This window comes from Podarcis vaucheri (genome assembly GCF_965113315.1).
Source record: "Podarcis vaucheri genome assembly, chromosome: 9".
Lineage (NCBI taxonomy): Eukaryota > Metazoa > Chordata > Lepidosauria > Squamata > Lacertidae > Podarcis > Podarcis vaucheri.
In genome coordinates this window covers 54,950,257-54,976,370 of record NC_138767.1, presented here as the reverse complement: position 1 = coordinate 54,976,370, position 26,114 = coordinate 54,950,257, and the positions used below count along the sequence as shown (strand labels likewise).

The 26,114-nt window shown below is 43.3% G+C and overlaps 1 long non-coding RNA gene across 1 annotated transcript; it reads left to right on the top strand.

The window, feature by feature from the left end:
* The first annotated feature begins 1,578 nt into the window (after window positions 1–1,578).
* Window positions 1,579–25,921, top strand: LOC309540977. Its single transcript, XR_014223597.1, has 3 exons — window positions 1,579–1,650; window positions 21,770–21,872; window positions 23,275–25,921. It is a non-coding gene; the product is annotated as an uncharacterized lncRNA (long non-coding RNA).
* The last annotated feature ends 193 nt before the right edge of the window (window positions 25,922–26,114 follow it).

Here is a 26,114-nt window from a genome sequence, read left to right as displayed (position 1 = left end):
GTTAAGAACCTAATTCGTTCTGGAGGTCCGTTCTTAACCTGAAACTGTTCTTAACCTGAGGTACCACTTTAGCTAATGGGGCCTCCCGCTGCCGCCGCGCCACCAGAGCACAATTTTTGTTCTCATCCTGAAGCAAGGTTCTTAACCTGAAGCACTATTTCTGGGTTAGTGGAGTCTGTAACCTGAAGTCTGTAACCCGATGTACCACTGTACATTGAAGTCCTCACTGAAATAGTCCCCTTAAGCGGGGTTGCCATGGGGCAAGTCTGAGCAACATGCGGATGATCACACCAGCTTCAGCTCATGAACTGTGTACTGTAGCTTGTTAGGAGCTCATTTCCCCTCCTTTCTTTTTGCTGGTTAACAAAACAACAACAACAAAAGGGAGGGGGCATCAAAGACATGGAAAGACACAAAAAGTGGCAGTGGACTACAGTTTGGCTCCGTCAATCCACATCATCAGCCATTAGTTGGCTTGTTTCTGAAGGTTTCCCTAACTTTCTTTAGAAATTGCTCAAGGGGGAATGATTTCTAGAAACACGAGTCTGTTACTGTAATCGGACGTTACACATCTGAAGAGTCAGCCGCATTCGATTTTTTTCCCCAATAGGAGAGCTGCTGGAATATTTTAAGAAGCAGGTTCTGAATCTGAGTTAACATTCCAGCGACGCCTTTCTTATAGTTTCCAAATGGTCTTTGTTTGCTTGCCAAGTTTGTGCTGCTCTGCAGCCTTGGGGGGGGGGGAGAAAGAGAGCAGACATAACTGGAATCCTTTCGAGGGGCAGAACTAATGGATGTATTTGAGAGCGGAGAAATATTCCGGACAATGCAGAGGGGAAAATAAAGGTAGTCCGAAAATAAAACATTTCAAAACGTTTTGGCAGGCGAAAAGAACAGGGGATGGGAAAGGGGGTGGTGTGTTGTAATTGCATGTTCTGGTGTTTTCCAGAATACATATTGTTTTCTGGCAAGCCACAATGAGTTTGACAGGGTACAATGAGAAATTTGGAACAAGTTTGAGTAAGAGGAGGATACCAAAACAGAACAGCAATTGGATTGTTCTAATTGCTCTTGTAGATACATGGCAATTTTTACTGCAGCCTATCCTAGACTGCTGTCCTCCAGATAACAATAAGCCCTCAACTAACGCAGGGGTTATGATCCGGGTGGGTCACACCTCAAGCCAAAATCATGTATAGCATACCCTCCAACATTTCTCCAGTGAAAATAGGGACATCTTAGTCTTCATCAGGTAGCGTTTGTACGGAGCTCCCGGTCGTCTCGCAGACTATTGACCTGTACACCACTAATCCGCTGCCACCAACCAGGTCCTCCCCGATAAATCACTTAGTCTCAGTCAGGTTCTCAAATTAACAAAGAAGAGTGTAGTTTATTTCAGACACAAACAAACTTTAACTGCATTCCAAACGTTGTTACTCTTTACCTTCTTAGTCTTTAGTTTTATCTTGTCTCTACCTCTTCTACCTCCCCTCACACAAGAACCCATTGCACTAACTGCCTCTCTATTTCCAACTGCCTGCCAACTGCTTTTCCAGCTGCCTTTCCCAACCAACCAACCAACCCACTAAAACCAACCAACCAACTACCAACAACTAACTCAAACCTCGGGCTAAGCCCTTTTATATACAGGTAGGCTCCGCCTCTGGCTTTCCTATTGGTTTACATATTAACCCTTTCTCTCCACCTGTACAGACATTTTTCAAACAAACGGGCAAACGCCACAAGCATACCCTCCAACATTTCTCCAGTGAAAATAGGGACATCTTAGTCTACATCAGGAAGCTTCTCCCACATTTGATTTCCCACAGACATAAATGTCATATACAGATCAACATTGGTCACCTTGAGCCAATCTCTCTGCCTCTCCTCCCTCACAGGGTTGTTGTAAAGATTTCCTCCTGAGCAGACAGTGTAGGGCTCAATTTACAATAAAGAGAACAACATGAAAATGATGTACCGTTGGTATTTGACTCCGGTAAAATTAGCCAAAATGTATAAAAACACCTCCAACTTATGCTGGAGGTGTAACGATAAAGATGGTACTCCTTACCACATGTGATGGACATGTAAAATAGTAAAAGACTTCTGGGAAATGATATACAATGAATTAAAAACAAATGTTTAAGATAACCTTTATCAAAATACCAGAAGCCTTTTTGTTGTTGTTTAGTTGTGTCCGACTCTTCGTGACCCCCTGGACCAGAGCACACCAGGCACTCCTGTCTTCCACTGCCTCCCGCAGTTTGGTCAAACTCATGCTGATAGCTTCGAGAACACTGTCCAACCATCTCATCCTTTGTCGTCCCCTTCTCCTTGTGTTCTTCATCTTTCCCAACATCAGGGTCTTTTCCAGGAAGTCTTCTCGTCTCATGAAGTGGCCAAAGTATTGGAGCCTCAGCTTCAGGATCTGTCCTTCCAGTGAGCACTCAGGGCTGATTTCCTTCAGAATGGAGAGGTTTGATCTTCTTGCAGTCCATTGGACTCTCAAGAGTCTCCTCCAGCAGCATAATTCAAAACCAACAATTCTTCGGCGATCAGCCTTCTTTATGGTCCAGCTCTTACTTCCATACACCAGAAGCCTTTTTACTAGGATTGATAGGAGATGAAATACCAAAAGAATTAAAAAGATTTTTAATGTATGCGACAAGAGCCGCAAGAATGTTACTTGCCCAGAAGTGGAAGGAAGAAAAAGTCCAGACCAAAGAAGAGTGGATAGCCAAGATGATGGACTATGCCGAAATGGCAAAGATGACCAAGACAACAAGAAATTTGTGGGGAAAGTTCATAGAATAGCTTAAGGACCATTGTGTATACTTAAAAATATTAGCAGGGTTATTGTAACATGTATAATGTAATATTAGTTAAAAGGAGGGGGTGATAAAATAAATTAGAAAAATATAATTACATGCAAAGAAATAAGGGAAAATTTGGAAATTGGGGGGGAGTCCGTCCAAGGGATTCAAGTTATTCCAGAAGTGTAAAATATCAAAATGTTGTTAAGGTATCAAAATTCTGTTTTTAAAAAATTAAAATAAAATAAAATATTCAAAAATAAAATAAAATAAAGGAATCAATACTCTTCATATTTCCTAAGATATGGCTGACTTTTCCTCTTTTCCAAGCTAAACATACCCAGCTCCTTCAAGCGGTTTTTGTAAGGCTTAATTTCCAGACCCTTGATCATCTTGGTTGCCCTCCTCTGCGCACGTTCCAGCTTGTCAACATCCCTTCTTAAATTGTGGTGCCCAGAATTGGACACAGTATTCCAGGTATGGTCTGTCGAAGGCAGAATAGAGTGGTACTTCCCTTGATCTGGACACTATACTTCTAGTCTAGAATAGTGTTAAACTGCATCACACTGTTGACTCATGTTAAGCTTGTGGTCCACCAAGATTCCTAGATCCTTTTCGTGTATATTGCTAGTCAGCCAGGTGTCCCCCATCCTATAGTTGTGCATCTGGTTCTTCCTGCCTAAGTTCAGAACCTTACATTTGTCCCTGTTGAAATTCATTTTGAATTTTCTCATTGCTGGTTAAAAAAAATAGAAAAAATTCATCTGAGGTTGCCATGAAAACTGAAACCTAACCCCCCCCCACCTTACAATGGTATTAACAGCAGTCATTTTAATAAGATTCTTTGTGCATCTAGAGAACATTTTAAGAGCATTAGCAGAAGAGAAAGCCTGTCAAGGAACATCAGCAAACAAGAAGGGATACTAAACCCTATCTAATCCCTCATTAATGCATGTTGCTGGGTTATTGGTAATCTGAATCTTTATGCTTGACAGCTTTTAGGGAATCAAATACACCATAAGGATCAGAGGATGGGGAGACAAACTTTATGACAGCCAGGACTTTTCACCTCAAGCTAGTTACTTCAAATTTGACCCCAATCACTCAGTAACATTTGGGATAATTCCCCACCTTCCTTTTAAAGGGACGCGGGTGGCACTGTGGGTTAAACCACAGAGCCTAGGACTTACTGATCAGAAGGTCGGTTGTTCGAATCCCTGCGACGGGGTGAGCTCCCGTTGCTCAGTCCCTGCTCCTGCCAACCTAGCAGTTCAAAGGCATGTCAAAGTAGATAAATAGGTACTGCTCTGGCGGGAAGGTAAACAGCATTTCCATGCACTGCTCTGGTTTGCCAGAAGTGGCTTAGTCATGCTGGCCACATGACCCGGAAGCTGTACGCCGGCTCCCTCGGACAATAAAGCAAGATGAGCACCGCAACCCCAGGGTCGGCCACGACTGGACCTAATGGTCAGGGGTCCCTTTACCTTTAATGATTGTTCTGCAATGTGTTTCTAGGGGACAGGAAGCCCCGTTGAGAACTGGGCGCAAGTAACTACAGTTCATAGGATATGTCTGTAAGGCAGATTCCCACAATCTCATTCACCCACATGGGAAATTCACAGATGTACTCTGTAAATTCTGTGCAAAAACATATCACAGTACTGGAAATGTTTTACTGAGCCTGTTTCTGATATTTGGAAACACTATCATGACCCTGAAATGGAACAGATACTGAGGTCCCCTGGAAAATTACATGTCCCAGGGCTTCCTGCTGATTTGTCCCAAAAGTTATGCTATTGTCCAAGCTTGAGGACAGGGGTGCCAACATGAATAAAAGATGGGGGGCAGATAAGCCCCACCCCACACAATCGCTCACATGATGCGGTGCACACACATTTGAATGGTAATGCCCATCAACTTGGGGGGAGGACCCATCTCCCTCAAATATTTTATTGTGGGGGCAAAAGCCCCTGTGGACCCTAGGAGTTGGCTCCTACGCTTGAAAATAAATTGGGGGGTGGGAACATGGTGCTCAATTTGTATTGCAGACAAGCCTTACTAGCAGAACTTCTCATTCCAAGCTAGAGAAGATAACATTCTGAGTCATGCCAGAATTAACTTTAGCAAATCACTACAGTACTTGTAAATTCAGGAAATGCAACAGATATTCTTAGCCAAATTGTGGCAGTGAAATTCAGGTTCCAAGAATAAAATCAGTAATTAGTTAGGTGTGACCTTCAGCATGTGTAATGTGTGTGCTTTGCCCAGAAGAGAATATGTTGCGCGGGTTGGAAACAGGGGTGTGTGACAGGGTGAAGCCAGGGGTGGGTGGGTGTGAATGTTAAGTTGTTCTTAGCTAGGTTTTTTTGTTTTGTTTTTTGTTTGCAGGAGCTATTCTGCCAGGATTTTACCATCCGCATAAATCTTCATGGCCCTACTGATGCCAAAGAGGGATGTATGCGGATTCCTCCATCTGAGAACGTTTCTTAGTTGTGTTTATAATAAGACAAGTGCTATAACAAAGCTAGCTACAAGATACCCATGTTCTTTGCAAGGCTTCTCTTATGGTGCTGAGCATAAGAGCATAAAAATAAGCCTCCATTTTTCACCTCTCTTTTTGTCATCTCTAGGAAAGCGCTGCTTGAAGAGAACTTTGGAACATTTGGGGGAAAGATTTTCGCAGCAAAGCTGTCATGTCCAGTGGGTGTGAGCTGGCTTTAGAAAATAACCTTCTCTCCCACCCCTAGTGAAGAGGCATGTTTATGTCCATGGACGTTGGTTCCAGGTATCTGTAGGTTTACCCGAATACCATTTTGATGGCTTTGTGTGAGCACTGACTGGTAAACTGCCAGAAAAAAAGAAAATTATCTCCTGCCTGTTTCTCTCTCCTGTGCACAGAAGTCATTACTCTGTTCTAACAAGAGAGGCTTTGTGGATTTTTTCTCTCTTCAGAATTCCCAAGTTCCATTCCAAGTCCTGTGGCAGCTAATCATGACCGTGGTCGCTGATAAGAAACCATAAATTGTTAGAGCCCCTCACGTCTGATAGGTATATTCCAGTTCTCATTGCCGGGCTCTGCATTCTACACATTATTGTTCACAGATGGGAGCTGTCAGACTCTGTCAGCCCTCTATGCATGCTGAGAGAGTCACATCCGCCGCATTCCTGGAATTTATGGTGGCCTGGGCTTCACCTTGTAGGGTCCTTGCATCAATTACATGTCACATCACTTCGGTCTCACCCTACCCTAAAATACTTTCACCCACTTATGGGCATTCCAGTTAGGAGGGACAAGCCCCTGAGTTATTACAATGTAAATATTTTAATAGACTCGGGGGGGGGGACAGGGGGGACTATTGTAGCTTAAAACTGTCTCATTACTGATAAGTAAAAGTTAATGGCATATTTGGGTGTTGTTGTTTTGTTAAAGTTTATTTAACTTCATGGCACAGGGAAGTAAATGCATATCCCTTAAATCAGTTGATACTTCCAGCTGATGAAGGTGAATACATCGAAACAGGGCCCTGTCCTGGTTTCTAATCCATAATTGACTTCTGACTTCTGCTCTATGATTGAAACTGAGTCTCCATCTGCAAGCTGATAAATTATAAGGATCAACATTATTGTTGAGTGAAAAAGAGAAAATCTTTGTAATGAATTATTGTGTTATACATATCTCTTTGAGTTTGAGTTTGTAATCTCTGTTAGAGTTTGTAATCTCTATTTGAGTTTGTAATCCTTATTAGAATACATACTTTGAATGGATTAGTTTTTGTTACTATTGACTATTGAATTGTGAGTAGGGACCACTCCCACTACTGAAACTTACATTGGCCTGAGTTCTTGGTGTGCTTTTTTTCTTGGTATATCCCTTAAATCAGGCATAGGCAAACTCAGCCCTCCAGATGTTTTGGGACTACAATTCCCATCATCCCTGACCACTGGTCCTGTTAGCTAGGGATGGTGGGAGTTGTAGTCCCAAAACATCTGGAGGGCAGAGTTGTCTATGCCTGCCTTAAAGCTTTGGCTAGCACTATCTTATGAGACTGCTATGCATTCGGCACTGGTCTCAAATGGAAATTTGCAAGGCAAGGACTGCCTGCCACAGTGGCAATGCCATGCCTCCAAACACTGGTTTTTTTTTAATCTGCCTCAGTGGCCCATTGTGTCAAACATCCTGTTCTCACAGTGGCCAAGCGGATGTTCCCCAGGAACTGGTATTCAGAGGCATAGCATGCTGGAGGGTAATATAATCAATATGACTAGTAGCCTTGTCCGCCATGAATTTGTCTAATCACCTTTCAAAGCTGTCTAAGATGGCGGCCACCACTACCTCTTGTGGCAGCAGATTTCATGGTCTAACCAGGCTCTGTGTGTAGAAGTTCTATCTTTTGCTTGACCTGACTCTCTCAGTGTTCACCTTCATTTCTTCTAGTATTGTGAAACAGTACAGTCCCCATGCAATGCATAAAATGTTTATAATACGCTGGTACCTTGGTTTACGAACCTAATCCCTTCCGGAAGTCCGTTCTTAAACCAAAACCATTCTTAAACTGAGGCATGCTTTCCCTAATGAGGCCTCCCACCACCAGTGCCCTTCCGCTGTTCAGATTCCATTCTTAGATCGAGGTAAAGTTCGCAAACCGGGACACTACTTCCGGTTTTGTGGTGTTCGTAAACCGAATTGTTGTTAAACAGGACTGTTCTTAAACTGAGTTACCGCTGTAATAATAATTTATAATAACAATTTATAATGTATACCCCACCCATCTGGCTGGGTTTCCCCAGCCACTCTGGGCAGCTCCCAAAATAATAATAATAATAATAATAATAATAATAATAATAATAATAACAACAACAACGCGATAAAACATGAAACATCTAAAGCTTCCCTATTGGTCATGCCTCCCTTCCTCACATTATTTTCTAAGGTACAAGCCTTTATGTAAGTGTGCACAGAACTGTCGTCTTAATACAGGCCGAGTTTAAACCATCCTGTCATCAGTCAAGAAAATCCCTTGACTTGGCGGCTTCACCTTACTGTCCAGGTCTCTGGGTATTTGGAAGAACAGTTTGAGAAGAACCAGGTGTCTGTTCATTAGAACCTGGTGTCCTTTGGGGAATCTAGCTGTGCAACAATTTCCCGGTGCTTGTATTGCTATGAACCTAGGCCTTTGAACCAAGATGGCACCTGTGATGTGAAATGGGATGGAAAGTCTAGGAAGATCATTGCATTGTTCCAGCTCAGCGTTGCATGTTCTAAGGCTGCAGTAGCTGTGAACTATTGACCGTTTCACAACAAGAATGCCAGAAATCCATTTTTGGACATGAGCTTTTTTCTTTTTAAAAAATGCCTGGAAGGGAAAGCCTTGGGTTGTATCATTCAGGAAATAGTTCTCTAGAAAGCACCACACCTTGATGCCTTTGCCACCTCTCTGTTGTGGAACAACACATGACTAAACACAGAATGATTCTCACAAAACTCTGGAGGGACCTTACCAGAGAGTCTGCTGCCACTGTGTGTTAAGCTGTGGTCTTTGTTGTTTCAGCATCTCACACTTAGTTGTATTGGACTTGCTTCTATATTCGGGTAACCAACTATATTCGGGTAAACAACCTTTTCTTCAACAGGAACACAGTCTATGCCTTTATCATCTGCATGTTAGGAAGAAATATAACAGGTGCACATTTTTGCAGCTGTGATGGGAAAATATCCACTTGCCCCCATGCAGCTATTAGGAATGTTCAGCCAGATGTGTGTTTGTGCACACACAAAATGTTACTTGTCAAAGTGAGTTGCCTGTCTGGGCTACCCCTTGAGGTATGGTTCAACCATATTTGGAATGTGACTACCTTAGAGCTTAGAAGGTGCTTTGAAGAGAGATACCTTTGCTGAAACCTGGTCTCCGGGGAAGAAGATAAGATGTCTCTCCTACCAACTACTCATATTTCTGTATATTAATGTCTTAAGAATATGCTTGAAATGGCACTACAAACTCAATGTCAAGTTTTCTGGGGAGATTGTATTATATAACTAGACTTGTACCCAGTTATTGTCATTAAAAGTTTTATTATTTTGGAAAATGACAATTTTATTGCACAAAAAAAGTCAGTTGCCTATCAGTGCCTGTTGTCCTTAATCAATAGCCAGGCCATATCCAAACACAGTGGGAAAGCAGGTTTATGCTTCTTTTACAGAAGAGTATGACTCATGGCGGGACGCGGGTGGCGCTGTGGGTAAAACCTCAGCGCCTAGGGCTTGCCGATCGCATGGTCGGCAGTTCGAATCCCCACGGCAGGGTGAGCTCCCGTCTTTCGGTCCCAGCTCCTGCCCACCTAGCAGTTCGAAAGCACCCCTAAGTTTCAAGTAGATAAATAGGTACCGCTTTATAGTGGGAAGGTAAACGGCGTTTCCGTGTGCGGCGCTGGTGCCAGCTCGCCAGAGCAGCTTCGTCACGCTGGCCACGAGACCCGGAAGTGTCTCCGGACAGCGCTGGCCCCCGGCCTTTTAAGTGAGATGGGCGCAGAACCCTAGAGTCGGACACGACTGGCCCATACGGGCAGGGGTACCTTTACCTTTTTATGACTCATGGCAATAGCCCATGCAACTTCATCTCTTGTCACAATACATTTTCTCGCCACTGCAGTTAACTGCTGAAGATAAGATACTATAAATATTAGTAGCAAAGGGGGGCTCCTCCCGCCTGAGCTTATCCAAAAGCAAACAAATACATTGAATCAGTGGTTTGATAAGGGATATCTTGACTAAATGCAAAAACCTCTTTTCAAACAACAACAACAACTAATCAGAACTGTGGTTAAAAAAAATAATGCATGGATTTCTTCAAGAGCACAGATAAGCCACCAATCTTTATTTAGCTTTTTCTTGGGCAGCTGCCGTCAAGAGAAAATTCACAACAGCATCTAAAGGTTGAGTCATATTGTGCTGTCATTCAGAAGAACAGATGATTTATATAACAGTCATTAATGACAGGCTAACAATAGCAGCAGCAGCAAACTCTGAAGAATGGTTCTGAGAACGCAATGCCAAGCATTAAAAAGATCAGCTTGTAAACTATCACGAGGTCAACCGAATCTGTGCTTATAGAGCTCTTTCCATTGCTATAGCAGGCACTATTGATGGACAGCAGCAGTCACGAATTAGGGGAGTATGAAAAGAAGTGTCCTTAAATTGAGTGCAGGGCCTCATGGGTGAACTCTGGGTCAGGTAGTGCACAGAGCACGGTGCGCTCTGTGCATTTTAATTGCAGGATACTGGATTTTCTCCTTTGTGCATCAGCTTTACCTGCATGTAGAAACCTGTTTCCCCACCAGTGGCGTAGTGGGAGGGAGGGCACAGGGGTGGTTGCCATGGGGGCAAAATTGTTAGGGGATGCAAAATTTCAACACCCAGTGCTGCCTCAATACAGCTGCGTGCTTCCGTCACTGGGTTCCATTGAAAATGGCTTCTCCTTCCGAACCAGAGAGTGACCTCTCCAAACGATGGAACGACTCTTCTTTTCTTATCTTTGTGGCTGCGATCTCCTGGGTGACAGAGACGCTGATAGGCAGTTGAATGTACATGTGTACTCCGCCTGTTTCCCTCCCCCCCCCCCGTGTGGCTCCGGGCACAGACAACCCATGCTACACCACTGTTCCTCACATTATGTCTTTATTAGCTTGAGGTTCAAACTACACACAGGTCCCCTCAGAGACTGAGAGAGGCTCAGGCCATGCCCACCTTTTGAAGCTCCAGGGGACATGTTAAATTGGTGCTTGGAGGCAATGATGGGCTGGTCGTGGGCCAATAAGCTGAAGCTGAAGCTTGAAAAGACAGGTGGGTTTTGTGCCCTGAGTTCTCGTGTCTGGGAGGTGGGGAGATGGTCTGTTCTGGACAGGGCTACATCCCTCTGGAAGGATCAGGTCTGCAGCTTGGGGCACTCCTGAATTCAACATTGTCACTAGAGGATCAGGTACCTTGGTGGCTAGGAGTGGGTCACCAACTATAGCCTCTTTTGGACAGAAAATACTGAGCCACTGTACTCCATGCTCCGGTAACTTCCAGAGTGGATTACTGCAACGAGGTCTATGTGGGGCTGCCCCACATAGACTCAGCAATTCCATTGGTTCAAAATGCTGCCATGAACCAACCAACATTAGTACAAATGGATGCACTTTTCTAGCACGTAGTGCTCAGACTGAAAATACATTGAAAACTAGTGTTTCATGAGAAACATGGGATTCTTCTTTCTCATATCTAGTTCAATGTGAAGGGGTCTTTTTATTTTTGGTTGGGCGTTCAAGCACTTAATAAAAATAAAAATAATCATTTTATCATTTATACCCCACCCATCTGGCTGGGTTGTGGTCTAAACCACTCAGCCTCTTGAGCTTGCCAATCAGAAGGTCAGTGGTTCGAATCCCCATGACGAAGTGAGCTCTCGTTACTCTGTCCCAGCCTTTGCCAACCTAGCAGTTTGAAAGCACACCGGTGCAAGTAGATAAACAGATACCACTGCTGAGGTAAATGGTGTTTCTGGTTTCCATCATGGTGTCCCGTTGTGCCAGAAACAGTTTAGTCATGCTGGCCACATGACCCAGAAAGCTGTCTGTGGACAAACACCGGCTCCCTTGGCCTGAAAGTGAAACGAGTGCTGCAACCTCATACTCGCCTTTGACTGGACTTAATCCTTTACCTTTTTTTACCCCAGCCACTCTGGGTGGCTTCCAACACACACACAAACATAATCAAACATCAAACATCAAAAACTTCCCAATACAGGGCTGCCTTCAGATGTCTTCTAAAAGTTGTGTAGTTATTTATCACCTTTAATCAGATAGGAGGGCATTCCAAAGCCGAGAAGGCCCTTTGCCTGCTTCCCTGTAGCTTCACTTTTCACAGTGAGGGAATCACCAGAAGACCCTCAAAGCTGGACCTCAGTGAATCTGGAGTACTACAGCCCGGACACAGACTTACCATTCCAAGAAGAACTAAGTCTGAGAGTTTTTCTGCCTTAGGTCAAAGAGGCAATGAAATTCTTCCTTCAAGTCAAGATTCACAGGACTCGTGACTGGCCAAATAATTCTGGCATGTGGTGTGGAAAGTACCCTAAAAGCCTGTTACTAAATATAGTAATAAATCAAATAAGTAACAATTTGCTGTCCTTTCAGGACACCCCAAATCTGCTGCCTGATGCAACTGACTCACTCTACCTAATGGTAGGGCAAAACCCCATGGTATCTGCCAGTGGAAGTGGGCAGGGAAGATACAGTGGTGCCTTGCAAGACGAAATTAATTCGTTCTGCGAGTTTTTTCGTCTTGCGAATATTTCATCTTGCGAAGCACCACTGTACACTGTTCAAGCAATGCACCCTGGGTATTAAGAAAAAGGAAACAAACTTGCAAGACGTTTTTGTCTTGCAAAGCAAGCCCATAGGAAAATTTGTCTTGCGAAGCAACTCAAAAAACGAAAAACTCTTTCGTCTTGCGAGTTTTTCGTCTTGCGAGGCATTCGTCTTGCGAGGTACCGCTGTAGATGATAGCAAGAATTGATGTCTGAGTGGTGCAGCAAGGTTTTTACATTAGTAGTCTTAGCCAGGAACAGCCACCATTTGGGCTCCATTGTAGGCAACAAAATGTCTTTGGGCACGGCAAGCAGCTCAACTGTTCCATTTTATAAACACGATGTAGCATCTATCTAGTGATACAGTGGAATCATTGTGCTGTGTAGCAGATTTCATGCTGACATGCACACATTCTTCAGGTGCAACAGGACAAAGAAACTGAGAGTTTATATAAAGAAGACCTGTGCAGGTGCAGAGGTGAATGTATTGGAGCTGCATTCTTCTCTGATATGACGGCTCTCTTTGTATCGCAGCTACCCACAAACGCAGAAACCACTGCGTTCTAAGCAACTCTGTATAAAATAACTGCATTTGTCAATATGAACAGTAACAATTTTTGAAAGTCACATTGTGCTTCCTTGTCTTGCCAATTTAATTTAATTTTTTTTTTACAAACCAACCATTGTTGAACAATCTGTGCATGAAACAAAATTTAGCAGTGTAAAGTAAAACAAATACGAAACCCCTGAGATTTACTCAGAAGCCCTTATCTTGGTTTACTCGCATATGGGAGGTGGGATTGCTTGATGACGTTTAATCAATATACCATATTTTTCCGTGTATAAGACTAGATTTTTAAACCTAAAAATTGGATTTAAAATTGGGGCTCATCTTATACATGGGTAGTGCTGAGGGGTGTTTTCTTAATTTGGAGTCCCCCAAAATATACATGGAAAAATATGGTAGGCCCAGATGGGTATGAACCAATTTGGATGGAGTCAGTTCCAAATTGACTCCATCCAACACACCAGCTTAACTCAGCATGACTTCTGCAGTTCCACTTTTCCATTTGGCCACCTATCCTCCTGTAACCTTTTCTGTTAGCACATTATTTTATTCAGTTGCAGCTTCAGCAATGTTCTATGGGATTTGCACCTAGCAGCAGCATATTTATCTCCTTCTACAATGCCAGCATCTTGGGTGAAAGTTTGGCAGCTACCAGGTGAGAGCTGGGAGGGTCCACCCCTTTCTGTGTGTAACCTTTGAGAGAACCCTTCCTTCCTTCCTTCCTTCCTTCCTTCCTTCCTTCCTTCCTTCCTTCCTTCCTCCCTCCCTCCCTCCCTCCCTCCCTCCCTCCCTCCCTCCCTCCCTCTGTTTTTGTTTTTATTTAGTTTCTTTTCTTTTATTGTATTATGAAAAGGCTTTAATACAAATTGTTTTTTAAAAAGAGACTTGATATTTGCTGTAGTGGATATTTGGCAGTGTGTGTGTGTTTGTCATTCATATCTGGAATCATGGATCCATTCTCCTCTTTGTGCAGTATATTTGTGACTTTGTCCATGCTCTCTTTTGTACTCTGACTCCTGCCCACTCGTGAACAGTGTCATGATCTTTTGTAAAGGAGTGCAAACAACAACAGCCCACTGAAAATAAGTGTGTGTGTGTGTGTTTCGGAAAGGAGAGATCTTCACAAAAACACATCTGGTTATGCTCTACTTATTTTTGCCCTCTATATTCTTTTCTTAATGCATCAAGATGAAAATAATCTTGAGCGATCACATCGGTGAGTCATCTGTCCTGACTATAGCAAATGTGGTCATCTCCTAAGTTGTTGTTCTGAAAATCCCCATCAGTAATGGCTTACTTGTGTTTCTAAAAAGCCCAGAACATCCATGTTTTTAATGTCACAAGGATTTGATGCGAAGGCACTATGTATGAATGACAGTGCTGTAATGTGAACTACAGGGGAGGAGGAATCCCAAAAACCTTTTAAGAAACTTACATGATAGTCCAGTCTTGATATTGTCTTACCATTCTGACATTAAAAGTTGTAGAACAAGCTAACTGGAAAGCCCCATGATCACTGGATTCCCTGACCCCTGGACTGCCTGACCATGCAGACTGCTGTTCACCTGACCCTAGGACTGGACCTGACTGGACCTCAGAGACTCTTCTGTTTGTCTGGCCTCCCACTCCATCAAGTCCTGCACATTGTTGCTCAACAACAAGATGACAACAGGGAACCACACCCATTGCTCCACCTGCTTTTGCCTATGGCTCCACCCACTGCTATCACATGGCTCCCAGAAGGTTTCCTGGGGGAAATGTGGCCCACAGGCTGAAATACCGTATGTTCCCCACCCCTGGTCTAAACACCTCTCACCTATGCACTGGTCCAGTACAGCTTCAGCATACCAGTCTCTGCTACCTACTGGGATATGAGACACCGGCTTGTGAATGTTGTAGAGGAGGGGTGAGGAAAGGAACTCAAACACATCGGAATAATAACCACTGATGGGTTAATATGTTTTCACGGTTGCCCTGAGGGGTCCCTAAGAGCACTTCTGGAACCATAGAAGCTGGTCCCTTTAATACCTGAGCAAAAATGGGAATTTCAGCAGATGTAGTTTGTGTATCCTGAAACTTTGACCTACCTGGTGGCAAGTCAGTATGTCCAGGGTCAGTCCAAAGTCCAAACCGAGGCACAGTCCTGCAGAGATCCTGAAGCACCCAAACTGAGGTTCAGTCAACATGGGCAGTTGAGCAGACACAGCACCTCAGCTCTGCTGCGTTTTATATTTGCATGCTGAGACATGTGATCCTCACCTGTTTTGGACCTACTCTAGCTGAGGAATCACTCCCCTCCTCCCAGAGCTAGTGAGCCCCACCTGGCCAGCTAGAGAGCTGGGCTGTGGCCCCTTGCCTGCCTCAGCCTCCTAAAGTGTCCCTCCCACTGCTCCCTATGCCTCAGAGCATGACGGGTTTGGGCAGACAGGGCCCTTCCGTCTCTGGTGATGGGTCCTACTGCTCTGGTTCCTGTGCACTGACCCCCATTCCCTCACCATCACCCTGCAAGTACTTTCTTCTCCATCTCCTGCTTGCCCTGGTGTGTCCTCACTGGGATCCTCTTCCTCCTCCCTGTTGTCCTGTCACTTCATGACATCTTGTGACAAGCTAGGCCAGCTGAGAGTCACTCTTCCGCAGGACCACGAAAGGTGCAGGAGCGCAGTCCCTCTTTGCAACTGGCCAGCCTGTCTCCTCCACAGTGTCTGACGCTAGAAATGTCCCCATTTCCCACTTTCAAAACCGTATACAGCGGTACTTAACCTGAAACTGTTCTTAACCTGAAGCACCACTTTAGCTAATGGGGCCTCCTGCTGCTGCCACGCTGCTGGAGCCCGATTTCTGTTCTTACCCTGAAGCAAAGTTCTTAACCTGGAGCACTATTTCTGGGTAAGCGGAGTGTGTAACCTGAAGTGTATGTAACCTGAAGCGTATGTAACCCAAGGTACCACTGTATGGGGAAAGGTTTCCAATGCTTTCAGAGGCAGGCCATAAACTCATTTAGGATTCAGCCCTTCCTTTGCTACTTAACAGATAAATTCCCCATTTCTCACCGGCTGTTTTGAGAGCCGTGAAAATATACAGTGACATGTGTGAAGCCGTAAATCTGCCTTTTACACAATTTCTACTGTCTGCAGCATTTGCAGCATTCTTGGTGTGCAGGATTGTGTGCTTTTATTTATATATTGTATCCGTGTGTACACCAACCCAATTGCCGCCCAGGAACAAGTATCATGCCCTCCCTTTCAACTCTTTAGGCTTTTGTTTCTGAAGCAGGAAGAAGAAGAAATCAAAATTAACATCTCTCTTTGTAAGCAGATCTGGCTGTGTGAATGTTCATCAGAAGCATAATTGGAAGCAGCGGGGATTCTGCACTAGAGCAATCTGGGATTGTCGACACCTAAGGAGAGCCTGAGGCCAGGTGTCAGAGCACGAAAAACAAGCATCTCCTGGTGCTTATATGAAAAATATGCTCTTAAATTAGAGTTGCAAGCACTGAAAAATACTGGCCATGAGAGGACAGGTACACCATGGAGAAGGGAGGACCTCAGCAGAAGCTCTGACTGCCCCATTTACCTCTTCTACATACTGGTAATTATTATTTTTAATTATATTTGCATCCCGCCCTTCATTCAAAGGTCTCAGGGATGTTCACAGCATAAAAACAGAACAAAATCACAAAGTACATAAGAAAAGCAAGAACAAGAACAAACTGATAACCCTCCCACAAACACATTTAAAAGGATGTAGACTTGTTAATCAGCCAAAGGCCAGGTTGAAGAGAAACGTTTTTGTCATTGTACACCTAAAGATGTATAATGAAGGCGCCAGGCAAGCTTCCCTGGGGAGAGCATTTCACAAATGGGGATCCACTGCAGAAAAGGCCCATAGTTGTGTTGCCATCCTCTGGACCTCTTGCGGAGGCAGCACATGAAGAAGAGTCTTAGGCGATGCTCACTGGGTCCAGGTTGATTCATACAGGGAGAGGTGGTTCTTGAAGTATTGCACTCATGAGCCTTTAAGGCTTTTTAGGTCAAGACCAGCACTTTGAATTGTGCCCAGAAACTAATTGGCAGCCAGTGCAGTCAAGCCAATATTGGTGTAATATGCTCAAACTGCCCTGCCCCATTGAGCAACCTGGCCAGCGAATTCTGCACCAGTTGAAGTTTCTGAACAGTCTTTGGAGGCAGCCCTACTTATGACGTGTTGCAGTAATCTAACCTAGGGGTTACTGGAAGAAGAAGAAGAAGAAGAAGAAGAAGAAGAAGAAGAAGAAGAAGAAGAAGGGGAGGAGGAGGAGAGTTTAGATTTGATATCCCGCTTTATCACTACCCGAAGGAGTCTCAAAGTGGCTAACATTCAGCTTTCCCTTCCTCCCCCACAACAAACACTCTGTGAGGTGAGTGGGGCTGAGAGACTTCCAAGAAGTGTGACTAGCCCAAGGTCACCCAGCAGCTGCATGTGGAGGAGCGGAGACGCGAACCCGGTTCACCAGATTACAAGCTCTTAACCACTACACCATACTGGCTCTCCGTATACTGGAGTATAGACAACAGAAGATGGGGGTGCAGCTGGATTACCAGCCCAAGCTCATGGAAGGTGGTCCGTGTCTCTGAGGCTACCTGAGCCTTAAGCAACAGCAAAGGATCTAGCAATACCCACAAGCTACGTACCTGTTCCTGCAGAGGAGTGTAACGATTGAATGTATTATGCCCCAATACTTACAAACCTGATCTTAGCAGGTCAAAAGTCCACTTATTGCAACAATATCTACAACCTCAACCTCCAAACCAGCTAACTTCGACCTGGGAAGGCTGCCAGCTTTTCAACCTACCCTGATGTTGAAGAGCAACTTTATGGGCTGAGAATAGCCAACCATGACATGCAAGCCAAACGTGGCCCCACATATATGAACACACATTAAGGCTCCAACTTAATTGGCCAGGTTTCTAATTCACACACAACAGCTTGGTGCATGGACAGATGTGTACACGCAGGTCCTCTTTCTCATGGCTGCTGAATGTGCAGCTGCTGGAGGCCTGACTAGCCAGAACCCTCCTTCTCCTTGCACAATGGCCACGTGGTGAAGGGAGGGTCTGGAGAAGGGTAATGTTTACCTCTTTTCTATGAAATACTTCCCCTGCTCATTTCTGCACACCAAAATGCTGTGGGCCAAGCCTTTCAGCCCCAGGCCAGTTGGTAAGCATAGCCTTATGCCAGCTCTTGACTTAGGCCAGGCATAGGCAAACTCGGCCCTCCAGATGTTTTGAGACTACAATTCCCATCTTCCCATCATCCCTGATCACCAGTCCTGCTAGCTAGGGATCATGGGAGTTGTAGGCCAAAAAAACATCTGGAGGGCCGAGTTTGCCTATGCCTGGCATAGGCTGACCAAAGCTATACAATTACGTAATCCAAGAAGCATGGGCTTAATTGGTTTATGAAACACAGCACTTTAAATTCTCTTCCAAGGAAGACTGAGTTGCTTCCATGATGACTTTCAGCCGGTGCAGAATTGTTCTGCAGATTCCACACTGGGCTCCTCTGTGTTCTCTCTTTAAACAATCCAGGCAAACACTTTGGTATTTGCTTTTCACATTCCAGCAGTAATTGTGTGTGTGTGTGTGTGTGTGTGTGTGTGTGTGTGGTACTGTGGTTAGTTTCCATTATATGCAATGCTTTCTTTTTATTTAAAAGAGGTGTCAAATGGAGAAGGTCAAAGGATAATCACAAATTGTATATACAAATTGTGTATAGTTAGGATGTACAGACAAGACAATAAATTTAGGGTTTCTTCTTTCCCAGAGTGCAAAGGAAGACCATATAGAAGGTAAAGATGACAATAGATTTGGTCCCTCTCTCCTTGATAAATGCTCCCAATTCCACCCTTGTCACGTGGTTACCTCCGTGGCAACTATGTTGAGGTTTAATGTGTCCACCCACGAATGCAACCTGCAACAATTGTTTCAGTTCTGCCACTTACCGGTAAATACTGCCTTGGAGGATTGTACAATCTGCTGGTATGCCCCAAAGCTGCATGAATTTGTCTGACTTGCAATGCTCCTGCCAAGGGAGCAGGAGACCTGACTGACCCACTTGGCATCTAGCAGGGGGGGGGGGGCTAGCCACATGCACTGAATGACAGAAAAGGGCTGGAGCTTTCTTAGCAGTGGCAGTCAGGCTCAGTGAGAACTCTGACACATTCTTCAGTAACATGTTCAATATTTATATCTGTTAGGTACTGCAGTTCCTCACTGCAATAAAGTATTTGTGGCTGGTGTTTCTGACTTGCCCTTGTATTCTGGTTTTATTTTTTTATCCACAGTTTTGTTGATCAGGAATTGAAATTATTATTATTTTTTTTAAACTGGGATTGTTGTTCACCTTGTGAGCATTGTTGTGAAGTCAAGGGGTGAGATAACCATAAATAGATGCTATAAAAGATGGGTTTCATAATACTAAAATGCACAGCTGAAACCATCCTAGTAATGTATTTGCCAATATTCCTTCTGGCATATTACTTCAAAACAATGTACCCTTCCTCCTCTAATTCCTTTTAGTTTCTAGTCTGTTGTTTTGAAGGACAAACATTGGTTAACTGCCATTTCCTCCCCCCCCCCCGAACAATTTGTCAAGTTGTCCTCTTTTTGAGTGAGAAACTTTACACATCACATTAAATCTTGACTCCTCTAATACTTCTCTAATATCTTGGAATACATAAACACTGAGGAGGAGTGCTTGGTAGCTTTTTGGAGAGCAGCACACAATGTACTGTTTTGTATACTGTCATTTAAATTAGGCCATCCTCTAAGAATGGGGTTATAGTTGAATTCACATCTGGAATTTATATCCAAGGGCTTGGCATGAGCCCCACTGCTCGCTTCTTAAATCCACCGATAAGACCCCATGGCTGCGAAGTTCTTGAAATAAGTGACATGCTTTGCTGTTGCACCATAGTTTAAATGAAATGCCAAATGTCTCGCAGGGATAGAAAACTTAATTTGCTTTTAAAGCATCAAGAGTCCACCAGACGAAACACATTAAAGGAAGGAGAGTCTTGGAGTCCATCAGTTCAAGATGTTTAAAACTTGTTCACACAATTACCATTTCGGCTTGTGACGCGACTGAAATGAAATTCACCGAAGGACAAAGAAAATGAGCTTCGTTAGCTTAGGCCTGGCATTTTCCAATCTATTCAGATCCGAGAAACATGGTCACCACACCCCCAAAGGGCAGGCAATAGAGTGCTTGGACCTCACCCCACTGAGGGAGAAAGAAGCTGTGGGGACAGAATCAGGGAAAGTAGCAAATAGAAAGGCAAAGTACAGTGGAATCTCAGGTCTTGAACATCTCCGCTGATGAACATTTCGGAACCCAAATGTCGAAAACCCGGAATTGCTTCCATTTTTGAACGTGTCTCGGAAGTCGAAAGGTTTCCGTTGCGTGTTTTTCAATTTTCTCTGTTGAATTTGCCAACAGCCCTTTGCGCCTCAGTTTTCTAATGGAAGTCGGACGGTCTTCCAGAACAGATTATGTTCGAGAACCGAGGTTCCACTGTACCCTCTTTGCTCTCCACATTTCTCCACTGCTTCCTCTTTAGACCTGTTGTTGCGTGGCGACTCTGGTTCCTATACCCAGACTGGCTACCAATTGTTGACTTGGCTCCTCACTCAGTTCTTCTCTACATTCCCACCACATATGATAAAAAGTCCCTTCTTTTTCTTTACATTTCCAACATATGTTTGACCTGGTTTTATACATTTTTGCTATCTGTACTGGTGTAATATACCATCCACACATCATTTTCATATAATTTTATTTCAAAAGAGAAAAATCTGTAAATTTTACAATCATTCTCACATTTCAAAACTCAACTTCCTCTTTCTGCAGATCCTTAATTTTTTATTTTTACATTTCCTGCATATTCCCAACTTATTCTTTTTTTATCTATATATTCTTATGAAACTGCAGGTTATTGCAATAATCCCGCCAATGTTCTTATCCGTTTACAGTTTGTTTGTAAATATTCCTTTACAATGGTACCTCGGAAGTCGAACGGAAACCAAGTCACGGCTTCTGATCAGGTGCAGGAAGTTCCTGGAGCCAATCGGAAGTCGCGCCAAACGTTTGGGTTCCAAAGAACGTTTGCAAACCAGAACATTCACTTCTGGGTTTGCGGCGTTCAGGAGCCAAAACGTTAGACTTGCAAGGCATTTTGGATCCAATGTACGACTGTACTAAACTGTGCTGGCTATTGTAGGAGTGAGATCTCTCACAAATCCCAGTTTCCTTGCATCATAGTTGAGAATTATTGTGTGCTAGATGCCATATTGAGACAATGAAACGTTTTCTCTGCCATGGATCAAATTATTAGTGATTGATTCTGTGATTCCTCTCCATGTGGCTTTTTTCTTGGGATTTTGGCCATCATGGAGGGATTTTTAATATATATTTTTAATATGGCCAGGCTAACTGTACCATTCTGGAACTAGTGGAGTTGTAGCTAGCAGCCCAACACTGGCCTCACTTCCTTCAGAATTCCTTAGGCTGAGAAAGCACTGCAGAACACTATTCAAAATCCCATTTCAAATTTATATATTTTCAAAAGGCTTGAGAATTGAGAGTTTATCGAACCTGTCCCAAAGGTATTTGCCACAGTGGATATTTGCCAGCTTAACAAGCAAGCAAGCAAGCAAGCATGATGCCAAGGTATGGGCTTCACAAGACTTAGAAAGCACTTCTTAATTAAAGATCATGCTTGTCTGACAAGAAATGTAGCTATTTCACCTCTCTGAGCAATAAGGCAAGGCATTGTGAAGCTTATTCCCCACTCCCCACAAGAATGCAGCAAGCACGTTCCTTGATACTCAATTATATGCAAAACTTTTTCAAGCAATCCAAGTGGTAAATCTAATCTTGAGGTAATAAAAGCATGGATAACTAATTTCAGGGTCTGACAGAGAGAGAAATGAATTCAGCTCTACCATTGTGGCTGTAACTGCTTAAAAATGTTCAGATTACAAGCGACAATTCCCCTTCTCTCCCAGCCCCCTTCTCTACTCAAATTACTGCAGGACTGAGTCATCTAAGTACTGAAACCTGAACTATGAAGAAAATCAGATGAATTAAAGAGAACCATCAATAAGGAAGGTATGACAAGCACTCCATATTATTTAAGGCCTTTTTTTGCCATAGTACTTGTCATAGCGAGCATCTTAAAATGGTTTGGAAATGAATTGATTGCATCAAGGAATAAAGAGTTAAACTAACAAACATTTAGGTTGGTTGTTTTTTTAAGATATTTATTACAGTGTATTTGTTTCATAACATTTAATACAAAAGGTAAAACAATATAAACAAGAAAAAAATTATACCCATGCTTAAAAACATACAAAAGTTAAAATAACTTTGAATGTTGTGATTAATACTGTTTTGAATTTGAAAACCTTAAGACATGCATAAGAATTCATCTTCATAAACGTATTATTTGCATTAATAGCAAAAAGGCTATGAATAGCATTGGGGAGGGGATAATGCGCTAAGGATGAAGCTCAATGAAAAATGCAGAAACGCTGTAAATAACCAATGACAAGGGCTCAAGGATGTTGATAATATTCAGCATGATTATACAGAGCCTTGTAAGCATGAGTGGAACACAGTGACCATACAAATCCAACGTCTGAAGCTCAGATTTGTAGGGGCGCTGAGTAGCTCATTTTATCTCCCTGTCTCCATTTGAAAGCTGGAACTTGAGTTGGTCGCTTGAAAGCAATGGAGCCATTTTCTCCATGTCAAAAAGCTGCCAGACAAAGTGGAATGCTTGGTATACCTTACTTATTGGCGGCTTTTTGGTTCTTTCAAACCATTGTCTTTCCATTTGCATCTCACTGTTGTTGGACTGAAAGGTTGATGGGAAGGTGCCAATAGTTTTTAGCAGGTCAGGCTCAAACACTGAGCCCTTTTCCACCATGAGTCTGACAAACAGGAATAATACATGGGTACTGAATGTACTGCATGGGATGCGGGTGGCGCTGTGGGTTAAACCACAGAGCCTAGGGCTTGCCGATCAGAAGGTTGGCGGTTTGAATCCCCTCAACGGGGTGAGCTCCCGTTGCTCAGTCCCAGCTCCTGCCAACCAAGCAGTTCGAAAGCACAAAGGGCAAGTAGATAAATAGGTACCACTCCAGCAGGAAGGTAAACGGCGTTTCCGTGCGCTGCTCTAGTTCGCCAGAAGTGGTTTAGTCATGCTGGCCACATGACCTGGAAGCTGTATGCCGGCTCCCTCAGCCAGTAAAGCGAGATGAGCGTCGTAACCCCAGAGTCATCTGTGACTGGACCTAACAGTCAGGGGTCCCTTTACCTTTTTACTGCATGCCAGCATAATGGAGCAGTTCATAACTTTTCCATGTTCGGCTTTGATGAAAGAGGAATAATTCGGCGGGGGGCGGGGGACGGGGGGAGTCAACTGATCTGATGTAGGTAAACATACCAAAGTCTTCAAGTCTCACTTTATCTGGAATTTATATGGAATTTCCCTCTGCTTGTTTTTCAGCAAAAGCAGGTTTTATTCCGCCGTGCTTGATGACGTCTGCTGCCAAAAAGCTTTAGAAAGTTATGTGCACTTTTCAGAAAATGCTGTATTGATGCAAGTTAAGGTCATGTCTTACACCAAACAGATATATAAACAACCTTGACTTGGCTCTCTGTGCATCCTATGTAAATTATGTAAATAAATTCTAAAGCTGAAGGCACTTGTTTTTGTGTGCTGCCTTGACTGTACAGAGACAAACGGTCAAGAATAACCTCTGTTCTTTATATACAGGGCATTTTTCCATAGTTGACTTAGACCGCTATCTTGACACAGAGTCCAAAGGATTATGTAAGGAAAACAAAGCAAGGGAAGCAGCCTCCAACAAAGCAACCATTTGTGAAGTAAGGACACTTTCCTCACCAATAAAATCTATTTATTACTTACTGTTTTTTCTCCAGGGAGTGCTGAATGGCACACTAAGGAGTAAATTCAAGTGGATTCCACTGCCCCACTCCTTATCTTTCCACATTAAAAACTTATTCAAAAGGAAATGGGTACCAAAAGACTAGTCACAATGACAACCTTCAATCAAGGCAATTACAGTAAAGCGTAGTTCAACAGAAATGCCAAGTGTAGAATGAACTGCACTTATTTGAGGCTTGAGAAGGTTGTAACAAATTGAGTAAGGACAACTACGGTATATAAAAGCAATTTGTTGGGAAATCCTGAGCTGATGTGTTAACTTTTTTATGTGCCACACCTTTTGATACCAAAATTCAATGGTGAGATAGTCTGTCTTGTAAAGTTTTGGCTACTTCTCATCAAGGTTCCACAAATCAGAATATGACAAGTTCTTTGTGTACTGGCAAATAAGGGTTAATTTTGCATCTGGAGACAACCAGTTTCAGGACTGTTGATACTTCAGCAAAAGCTTTCTGCCATACCTTTTTCTACTGCTTTCATCCCAACCACAAATGGAAAATAATGAAGATAATGACTTTGATCTCTAGCCTTTTATAGAGGCTGGGGTGGGCTCAGGTGCAACACCAAACCAGTTTGGCATTGTGTGTATGAACCTGCTCAAATTTTCAGAAGCATCTGCATCTGGCAAGCCAACACGTAACCAGGAAATACAGAACTTTTTATGGTTTATCCAAATGTGCCAGGATCACAAACCAGCTGGAAGTTAGCTTGCTTGGACAAATAATTACATAAAATCCAGTGTTTGTCTGTTTTTGAATAGTGACCCACTGTAGCTAAGTGAAGCAAACGCTTTCAATATCTTTGTAGCAGAAGGAGCACATGAGATCAAGCCATGTTTTCCAGCACCAAAGCAATTGAATGCTGTATATCAGGCCTGTCCAACAGGTAGATCCTGATCTACTGGTAGATCATTGGACGTGATGTTTGAATTCCTGCTCCATGATTGCAGTCATGGGATTGTTGTCTTTCACATGACGTGGTATGTTTTGACTCCACAAAGTCGGAAGTGACAGAGACAGAATGTTTGTGTTACTGTGTTTCATGAAGTGGGACTATTGTCCCTTGTTCTTTTTCTCTTTGCTGTCTGATGCTAGACAGGGAGCCATGTTGCAGTGCTCCATGTGTGTTTATATGTAAATAAAGTAGATTAGCCAAAATGCTGAGTTGCTAAGGTCTGTTATGCAACTGCACAAACTCTGCAGATCCCGAAGTGCGCCGGTGTCAGTTGGCATCAGTCGCTGTGATGTTCGGACAGAGGAAAGCTTTTGAAGTTCCCGAATGACCAGGAGGGAGAGAACATGCCAGTCGGGCATGTGTCTCTGCCAGGGTCCTATCGAATGTAGACTGAGCTCCTGACATGTCTGTGATAGATCACTGGCTCCCCCTAAAGCAGCTCAACAACTTTGGCTCCTCTAAAAAAGCTCAACATTTTTGCCCTGCACCCCCAAAGTGGGTAGATCACTGCCAGTTTTTAACTCTGTGAGTAGATCAGTGTCTCTTGGGAGTTGGCCACCCCTGCTGTATATCAATGCCTGATTGCATTTGTAGTTCCTCAGCTTCCTAGATAAAGCAAGGGAGAGGCTTTCCCCCTTAAGCAAAGGCAGCATGTATAAGGTACAGTGACTTTTCTGTGATGCTCCCCCCCCAAAAAAAAAAAGACTGTGGGATGTTCTTTATTCAATAATTCACATTATCTTTTAGCCTTTAGGAAACAAAATTATTCTTAATTCTTATGTGGAGTTTATATTGTTGGACACTGCCAAGTGGGAGGAAATGTGTGACATTAAACTAATAAATTGGCTTTCAATTAAAGTTCAAGCAATGCAACTTTGTATCTTCAAGATCTACACCACTCTTGTTTAGAGCTAAACAGGCTGTGCTTGGATGTAATCTTTATCAAAATGGCAAACACTTAGGGCTGGCTATTAGTCACTAGTTTACCTTGAAAAGGTCGACATGGTATAGTAGAGGAAAAAAGAATGTCTTGGAACGAACTCACCAATGAGCAAAGCATAATAAATACTCCCAATATCTCTTGCAGCTCTCCCTTACATTACTTATGGCATCATTAAAAATAGTCACTGAACCTTTCACCTGAAACTATCGAAATATTCCCCAACTGTGTCTCAGCTCCATTCTACTCCCCCACCCCTTTTCAGAATGTGTACACACAGAAACGCAAATGTAGATTACAGGTGGGTAGCCGTGTTGGTCTGCCATAGTCCAAATAAAAAAATTCCTTCCTGTAGCACCTTAAAGACCAATTAAGTCAGTGTATCTGAAGAAGTGTGCATGCACACGAAAGCTTATACCAAGAACTAACTTAGTTGGTCTTTAAGGTGCTACAGGAAGGAATTTTTTTATTTGGCAAATGTAGA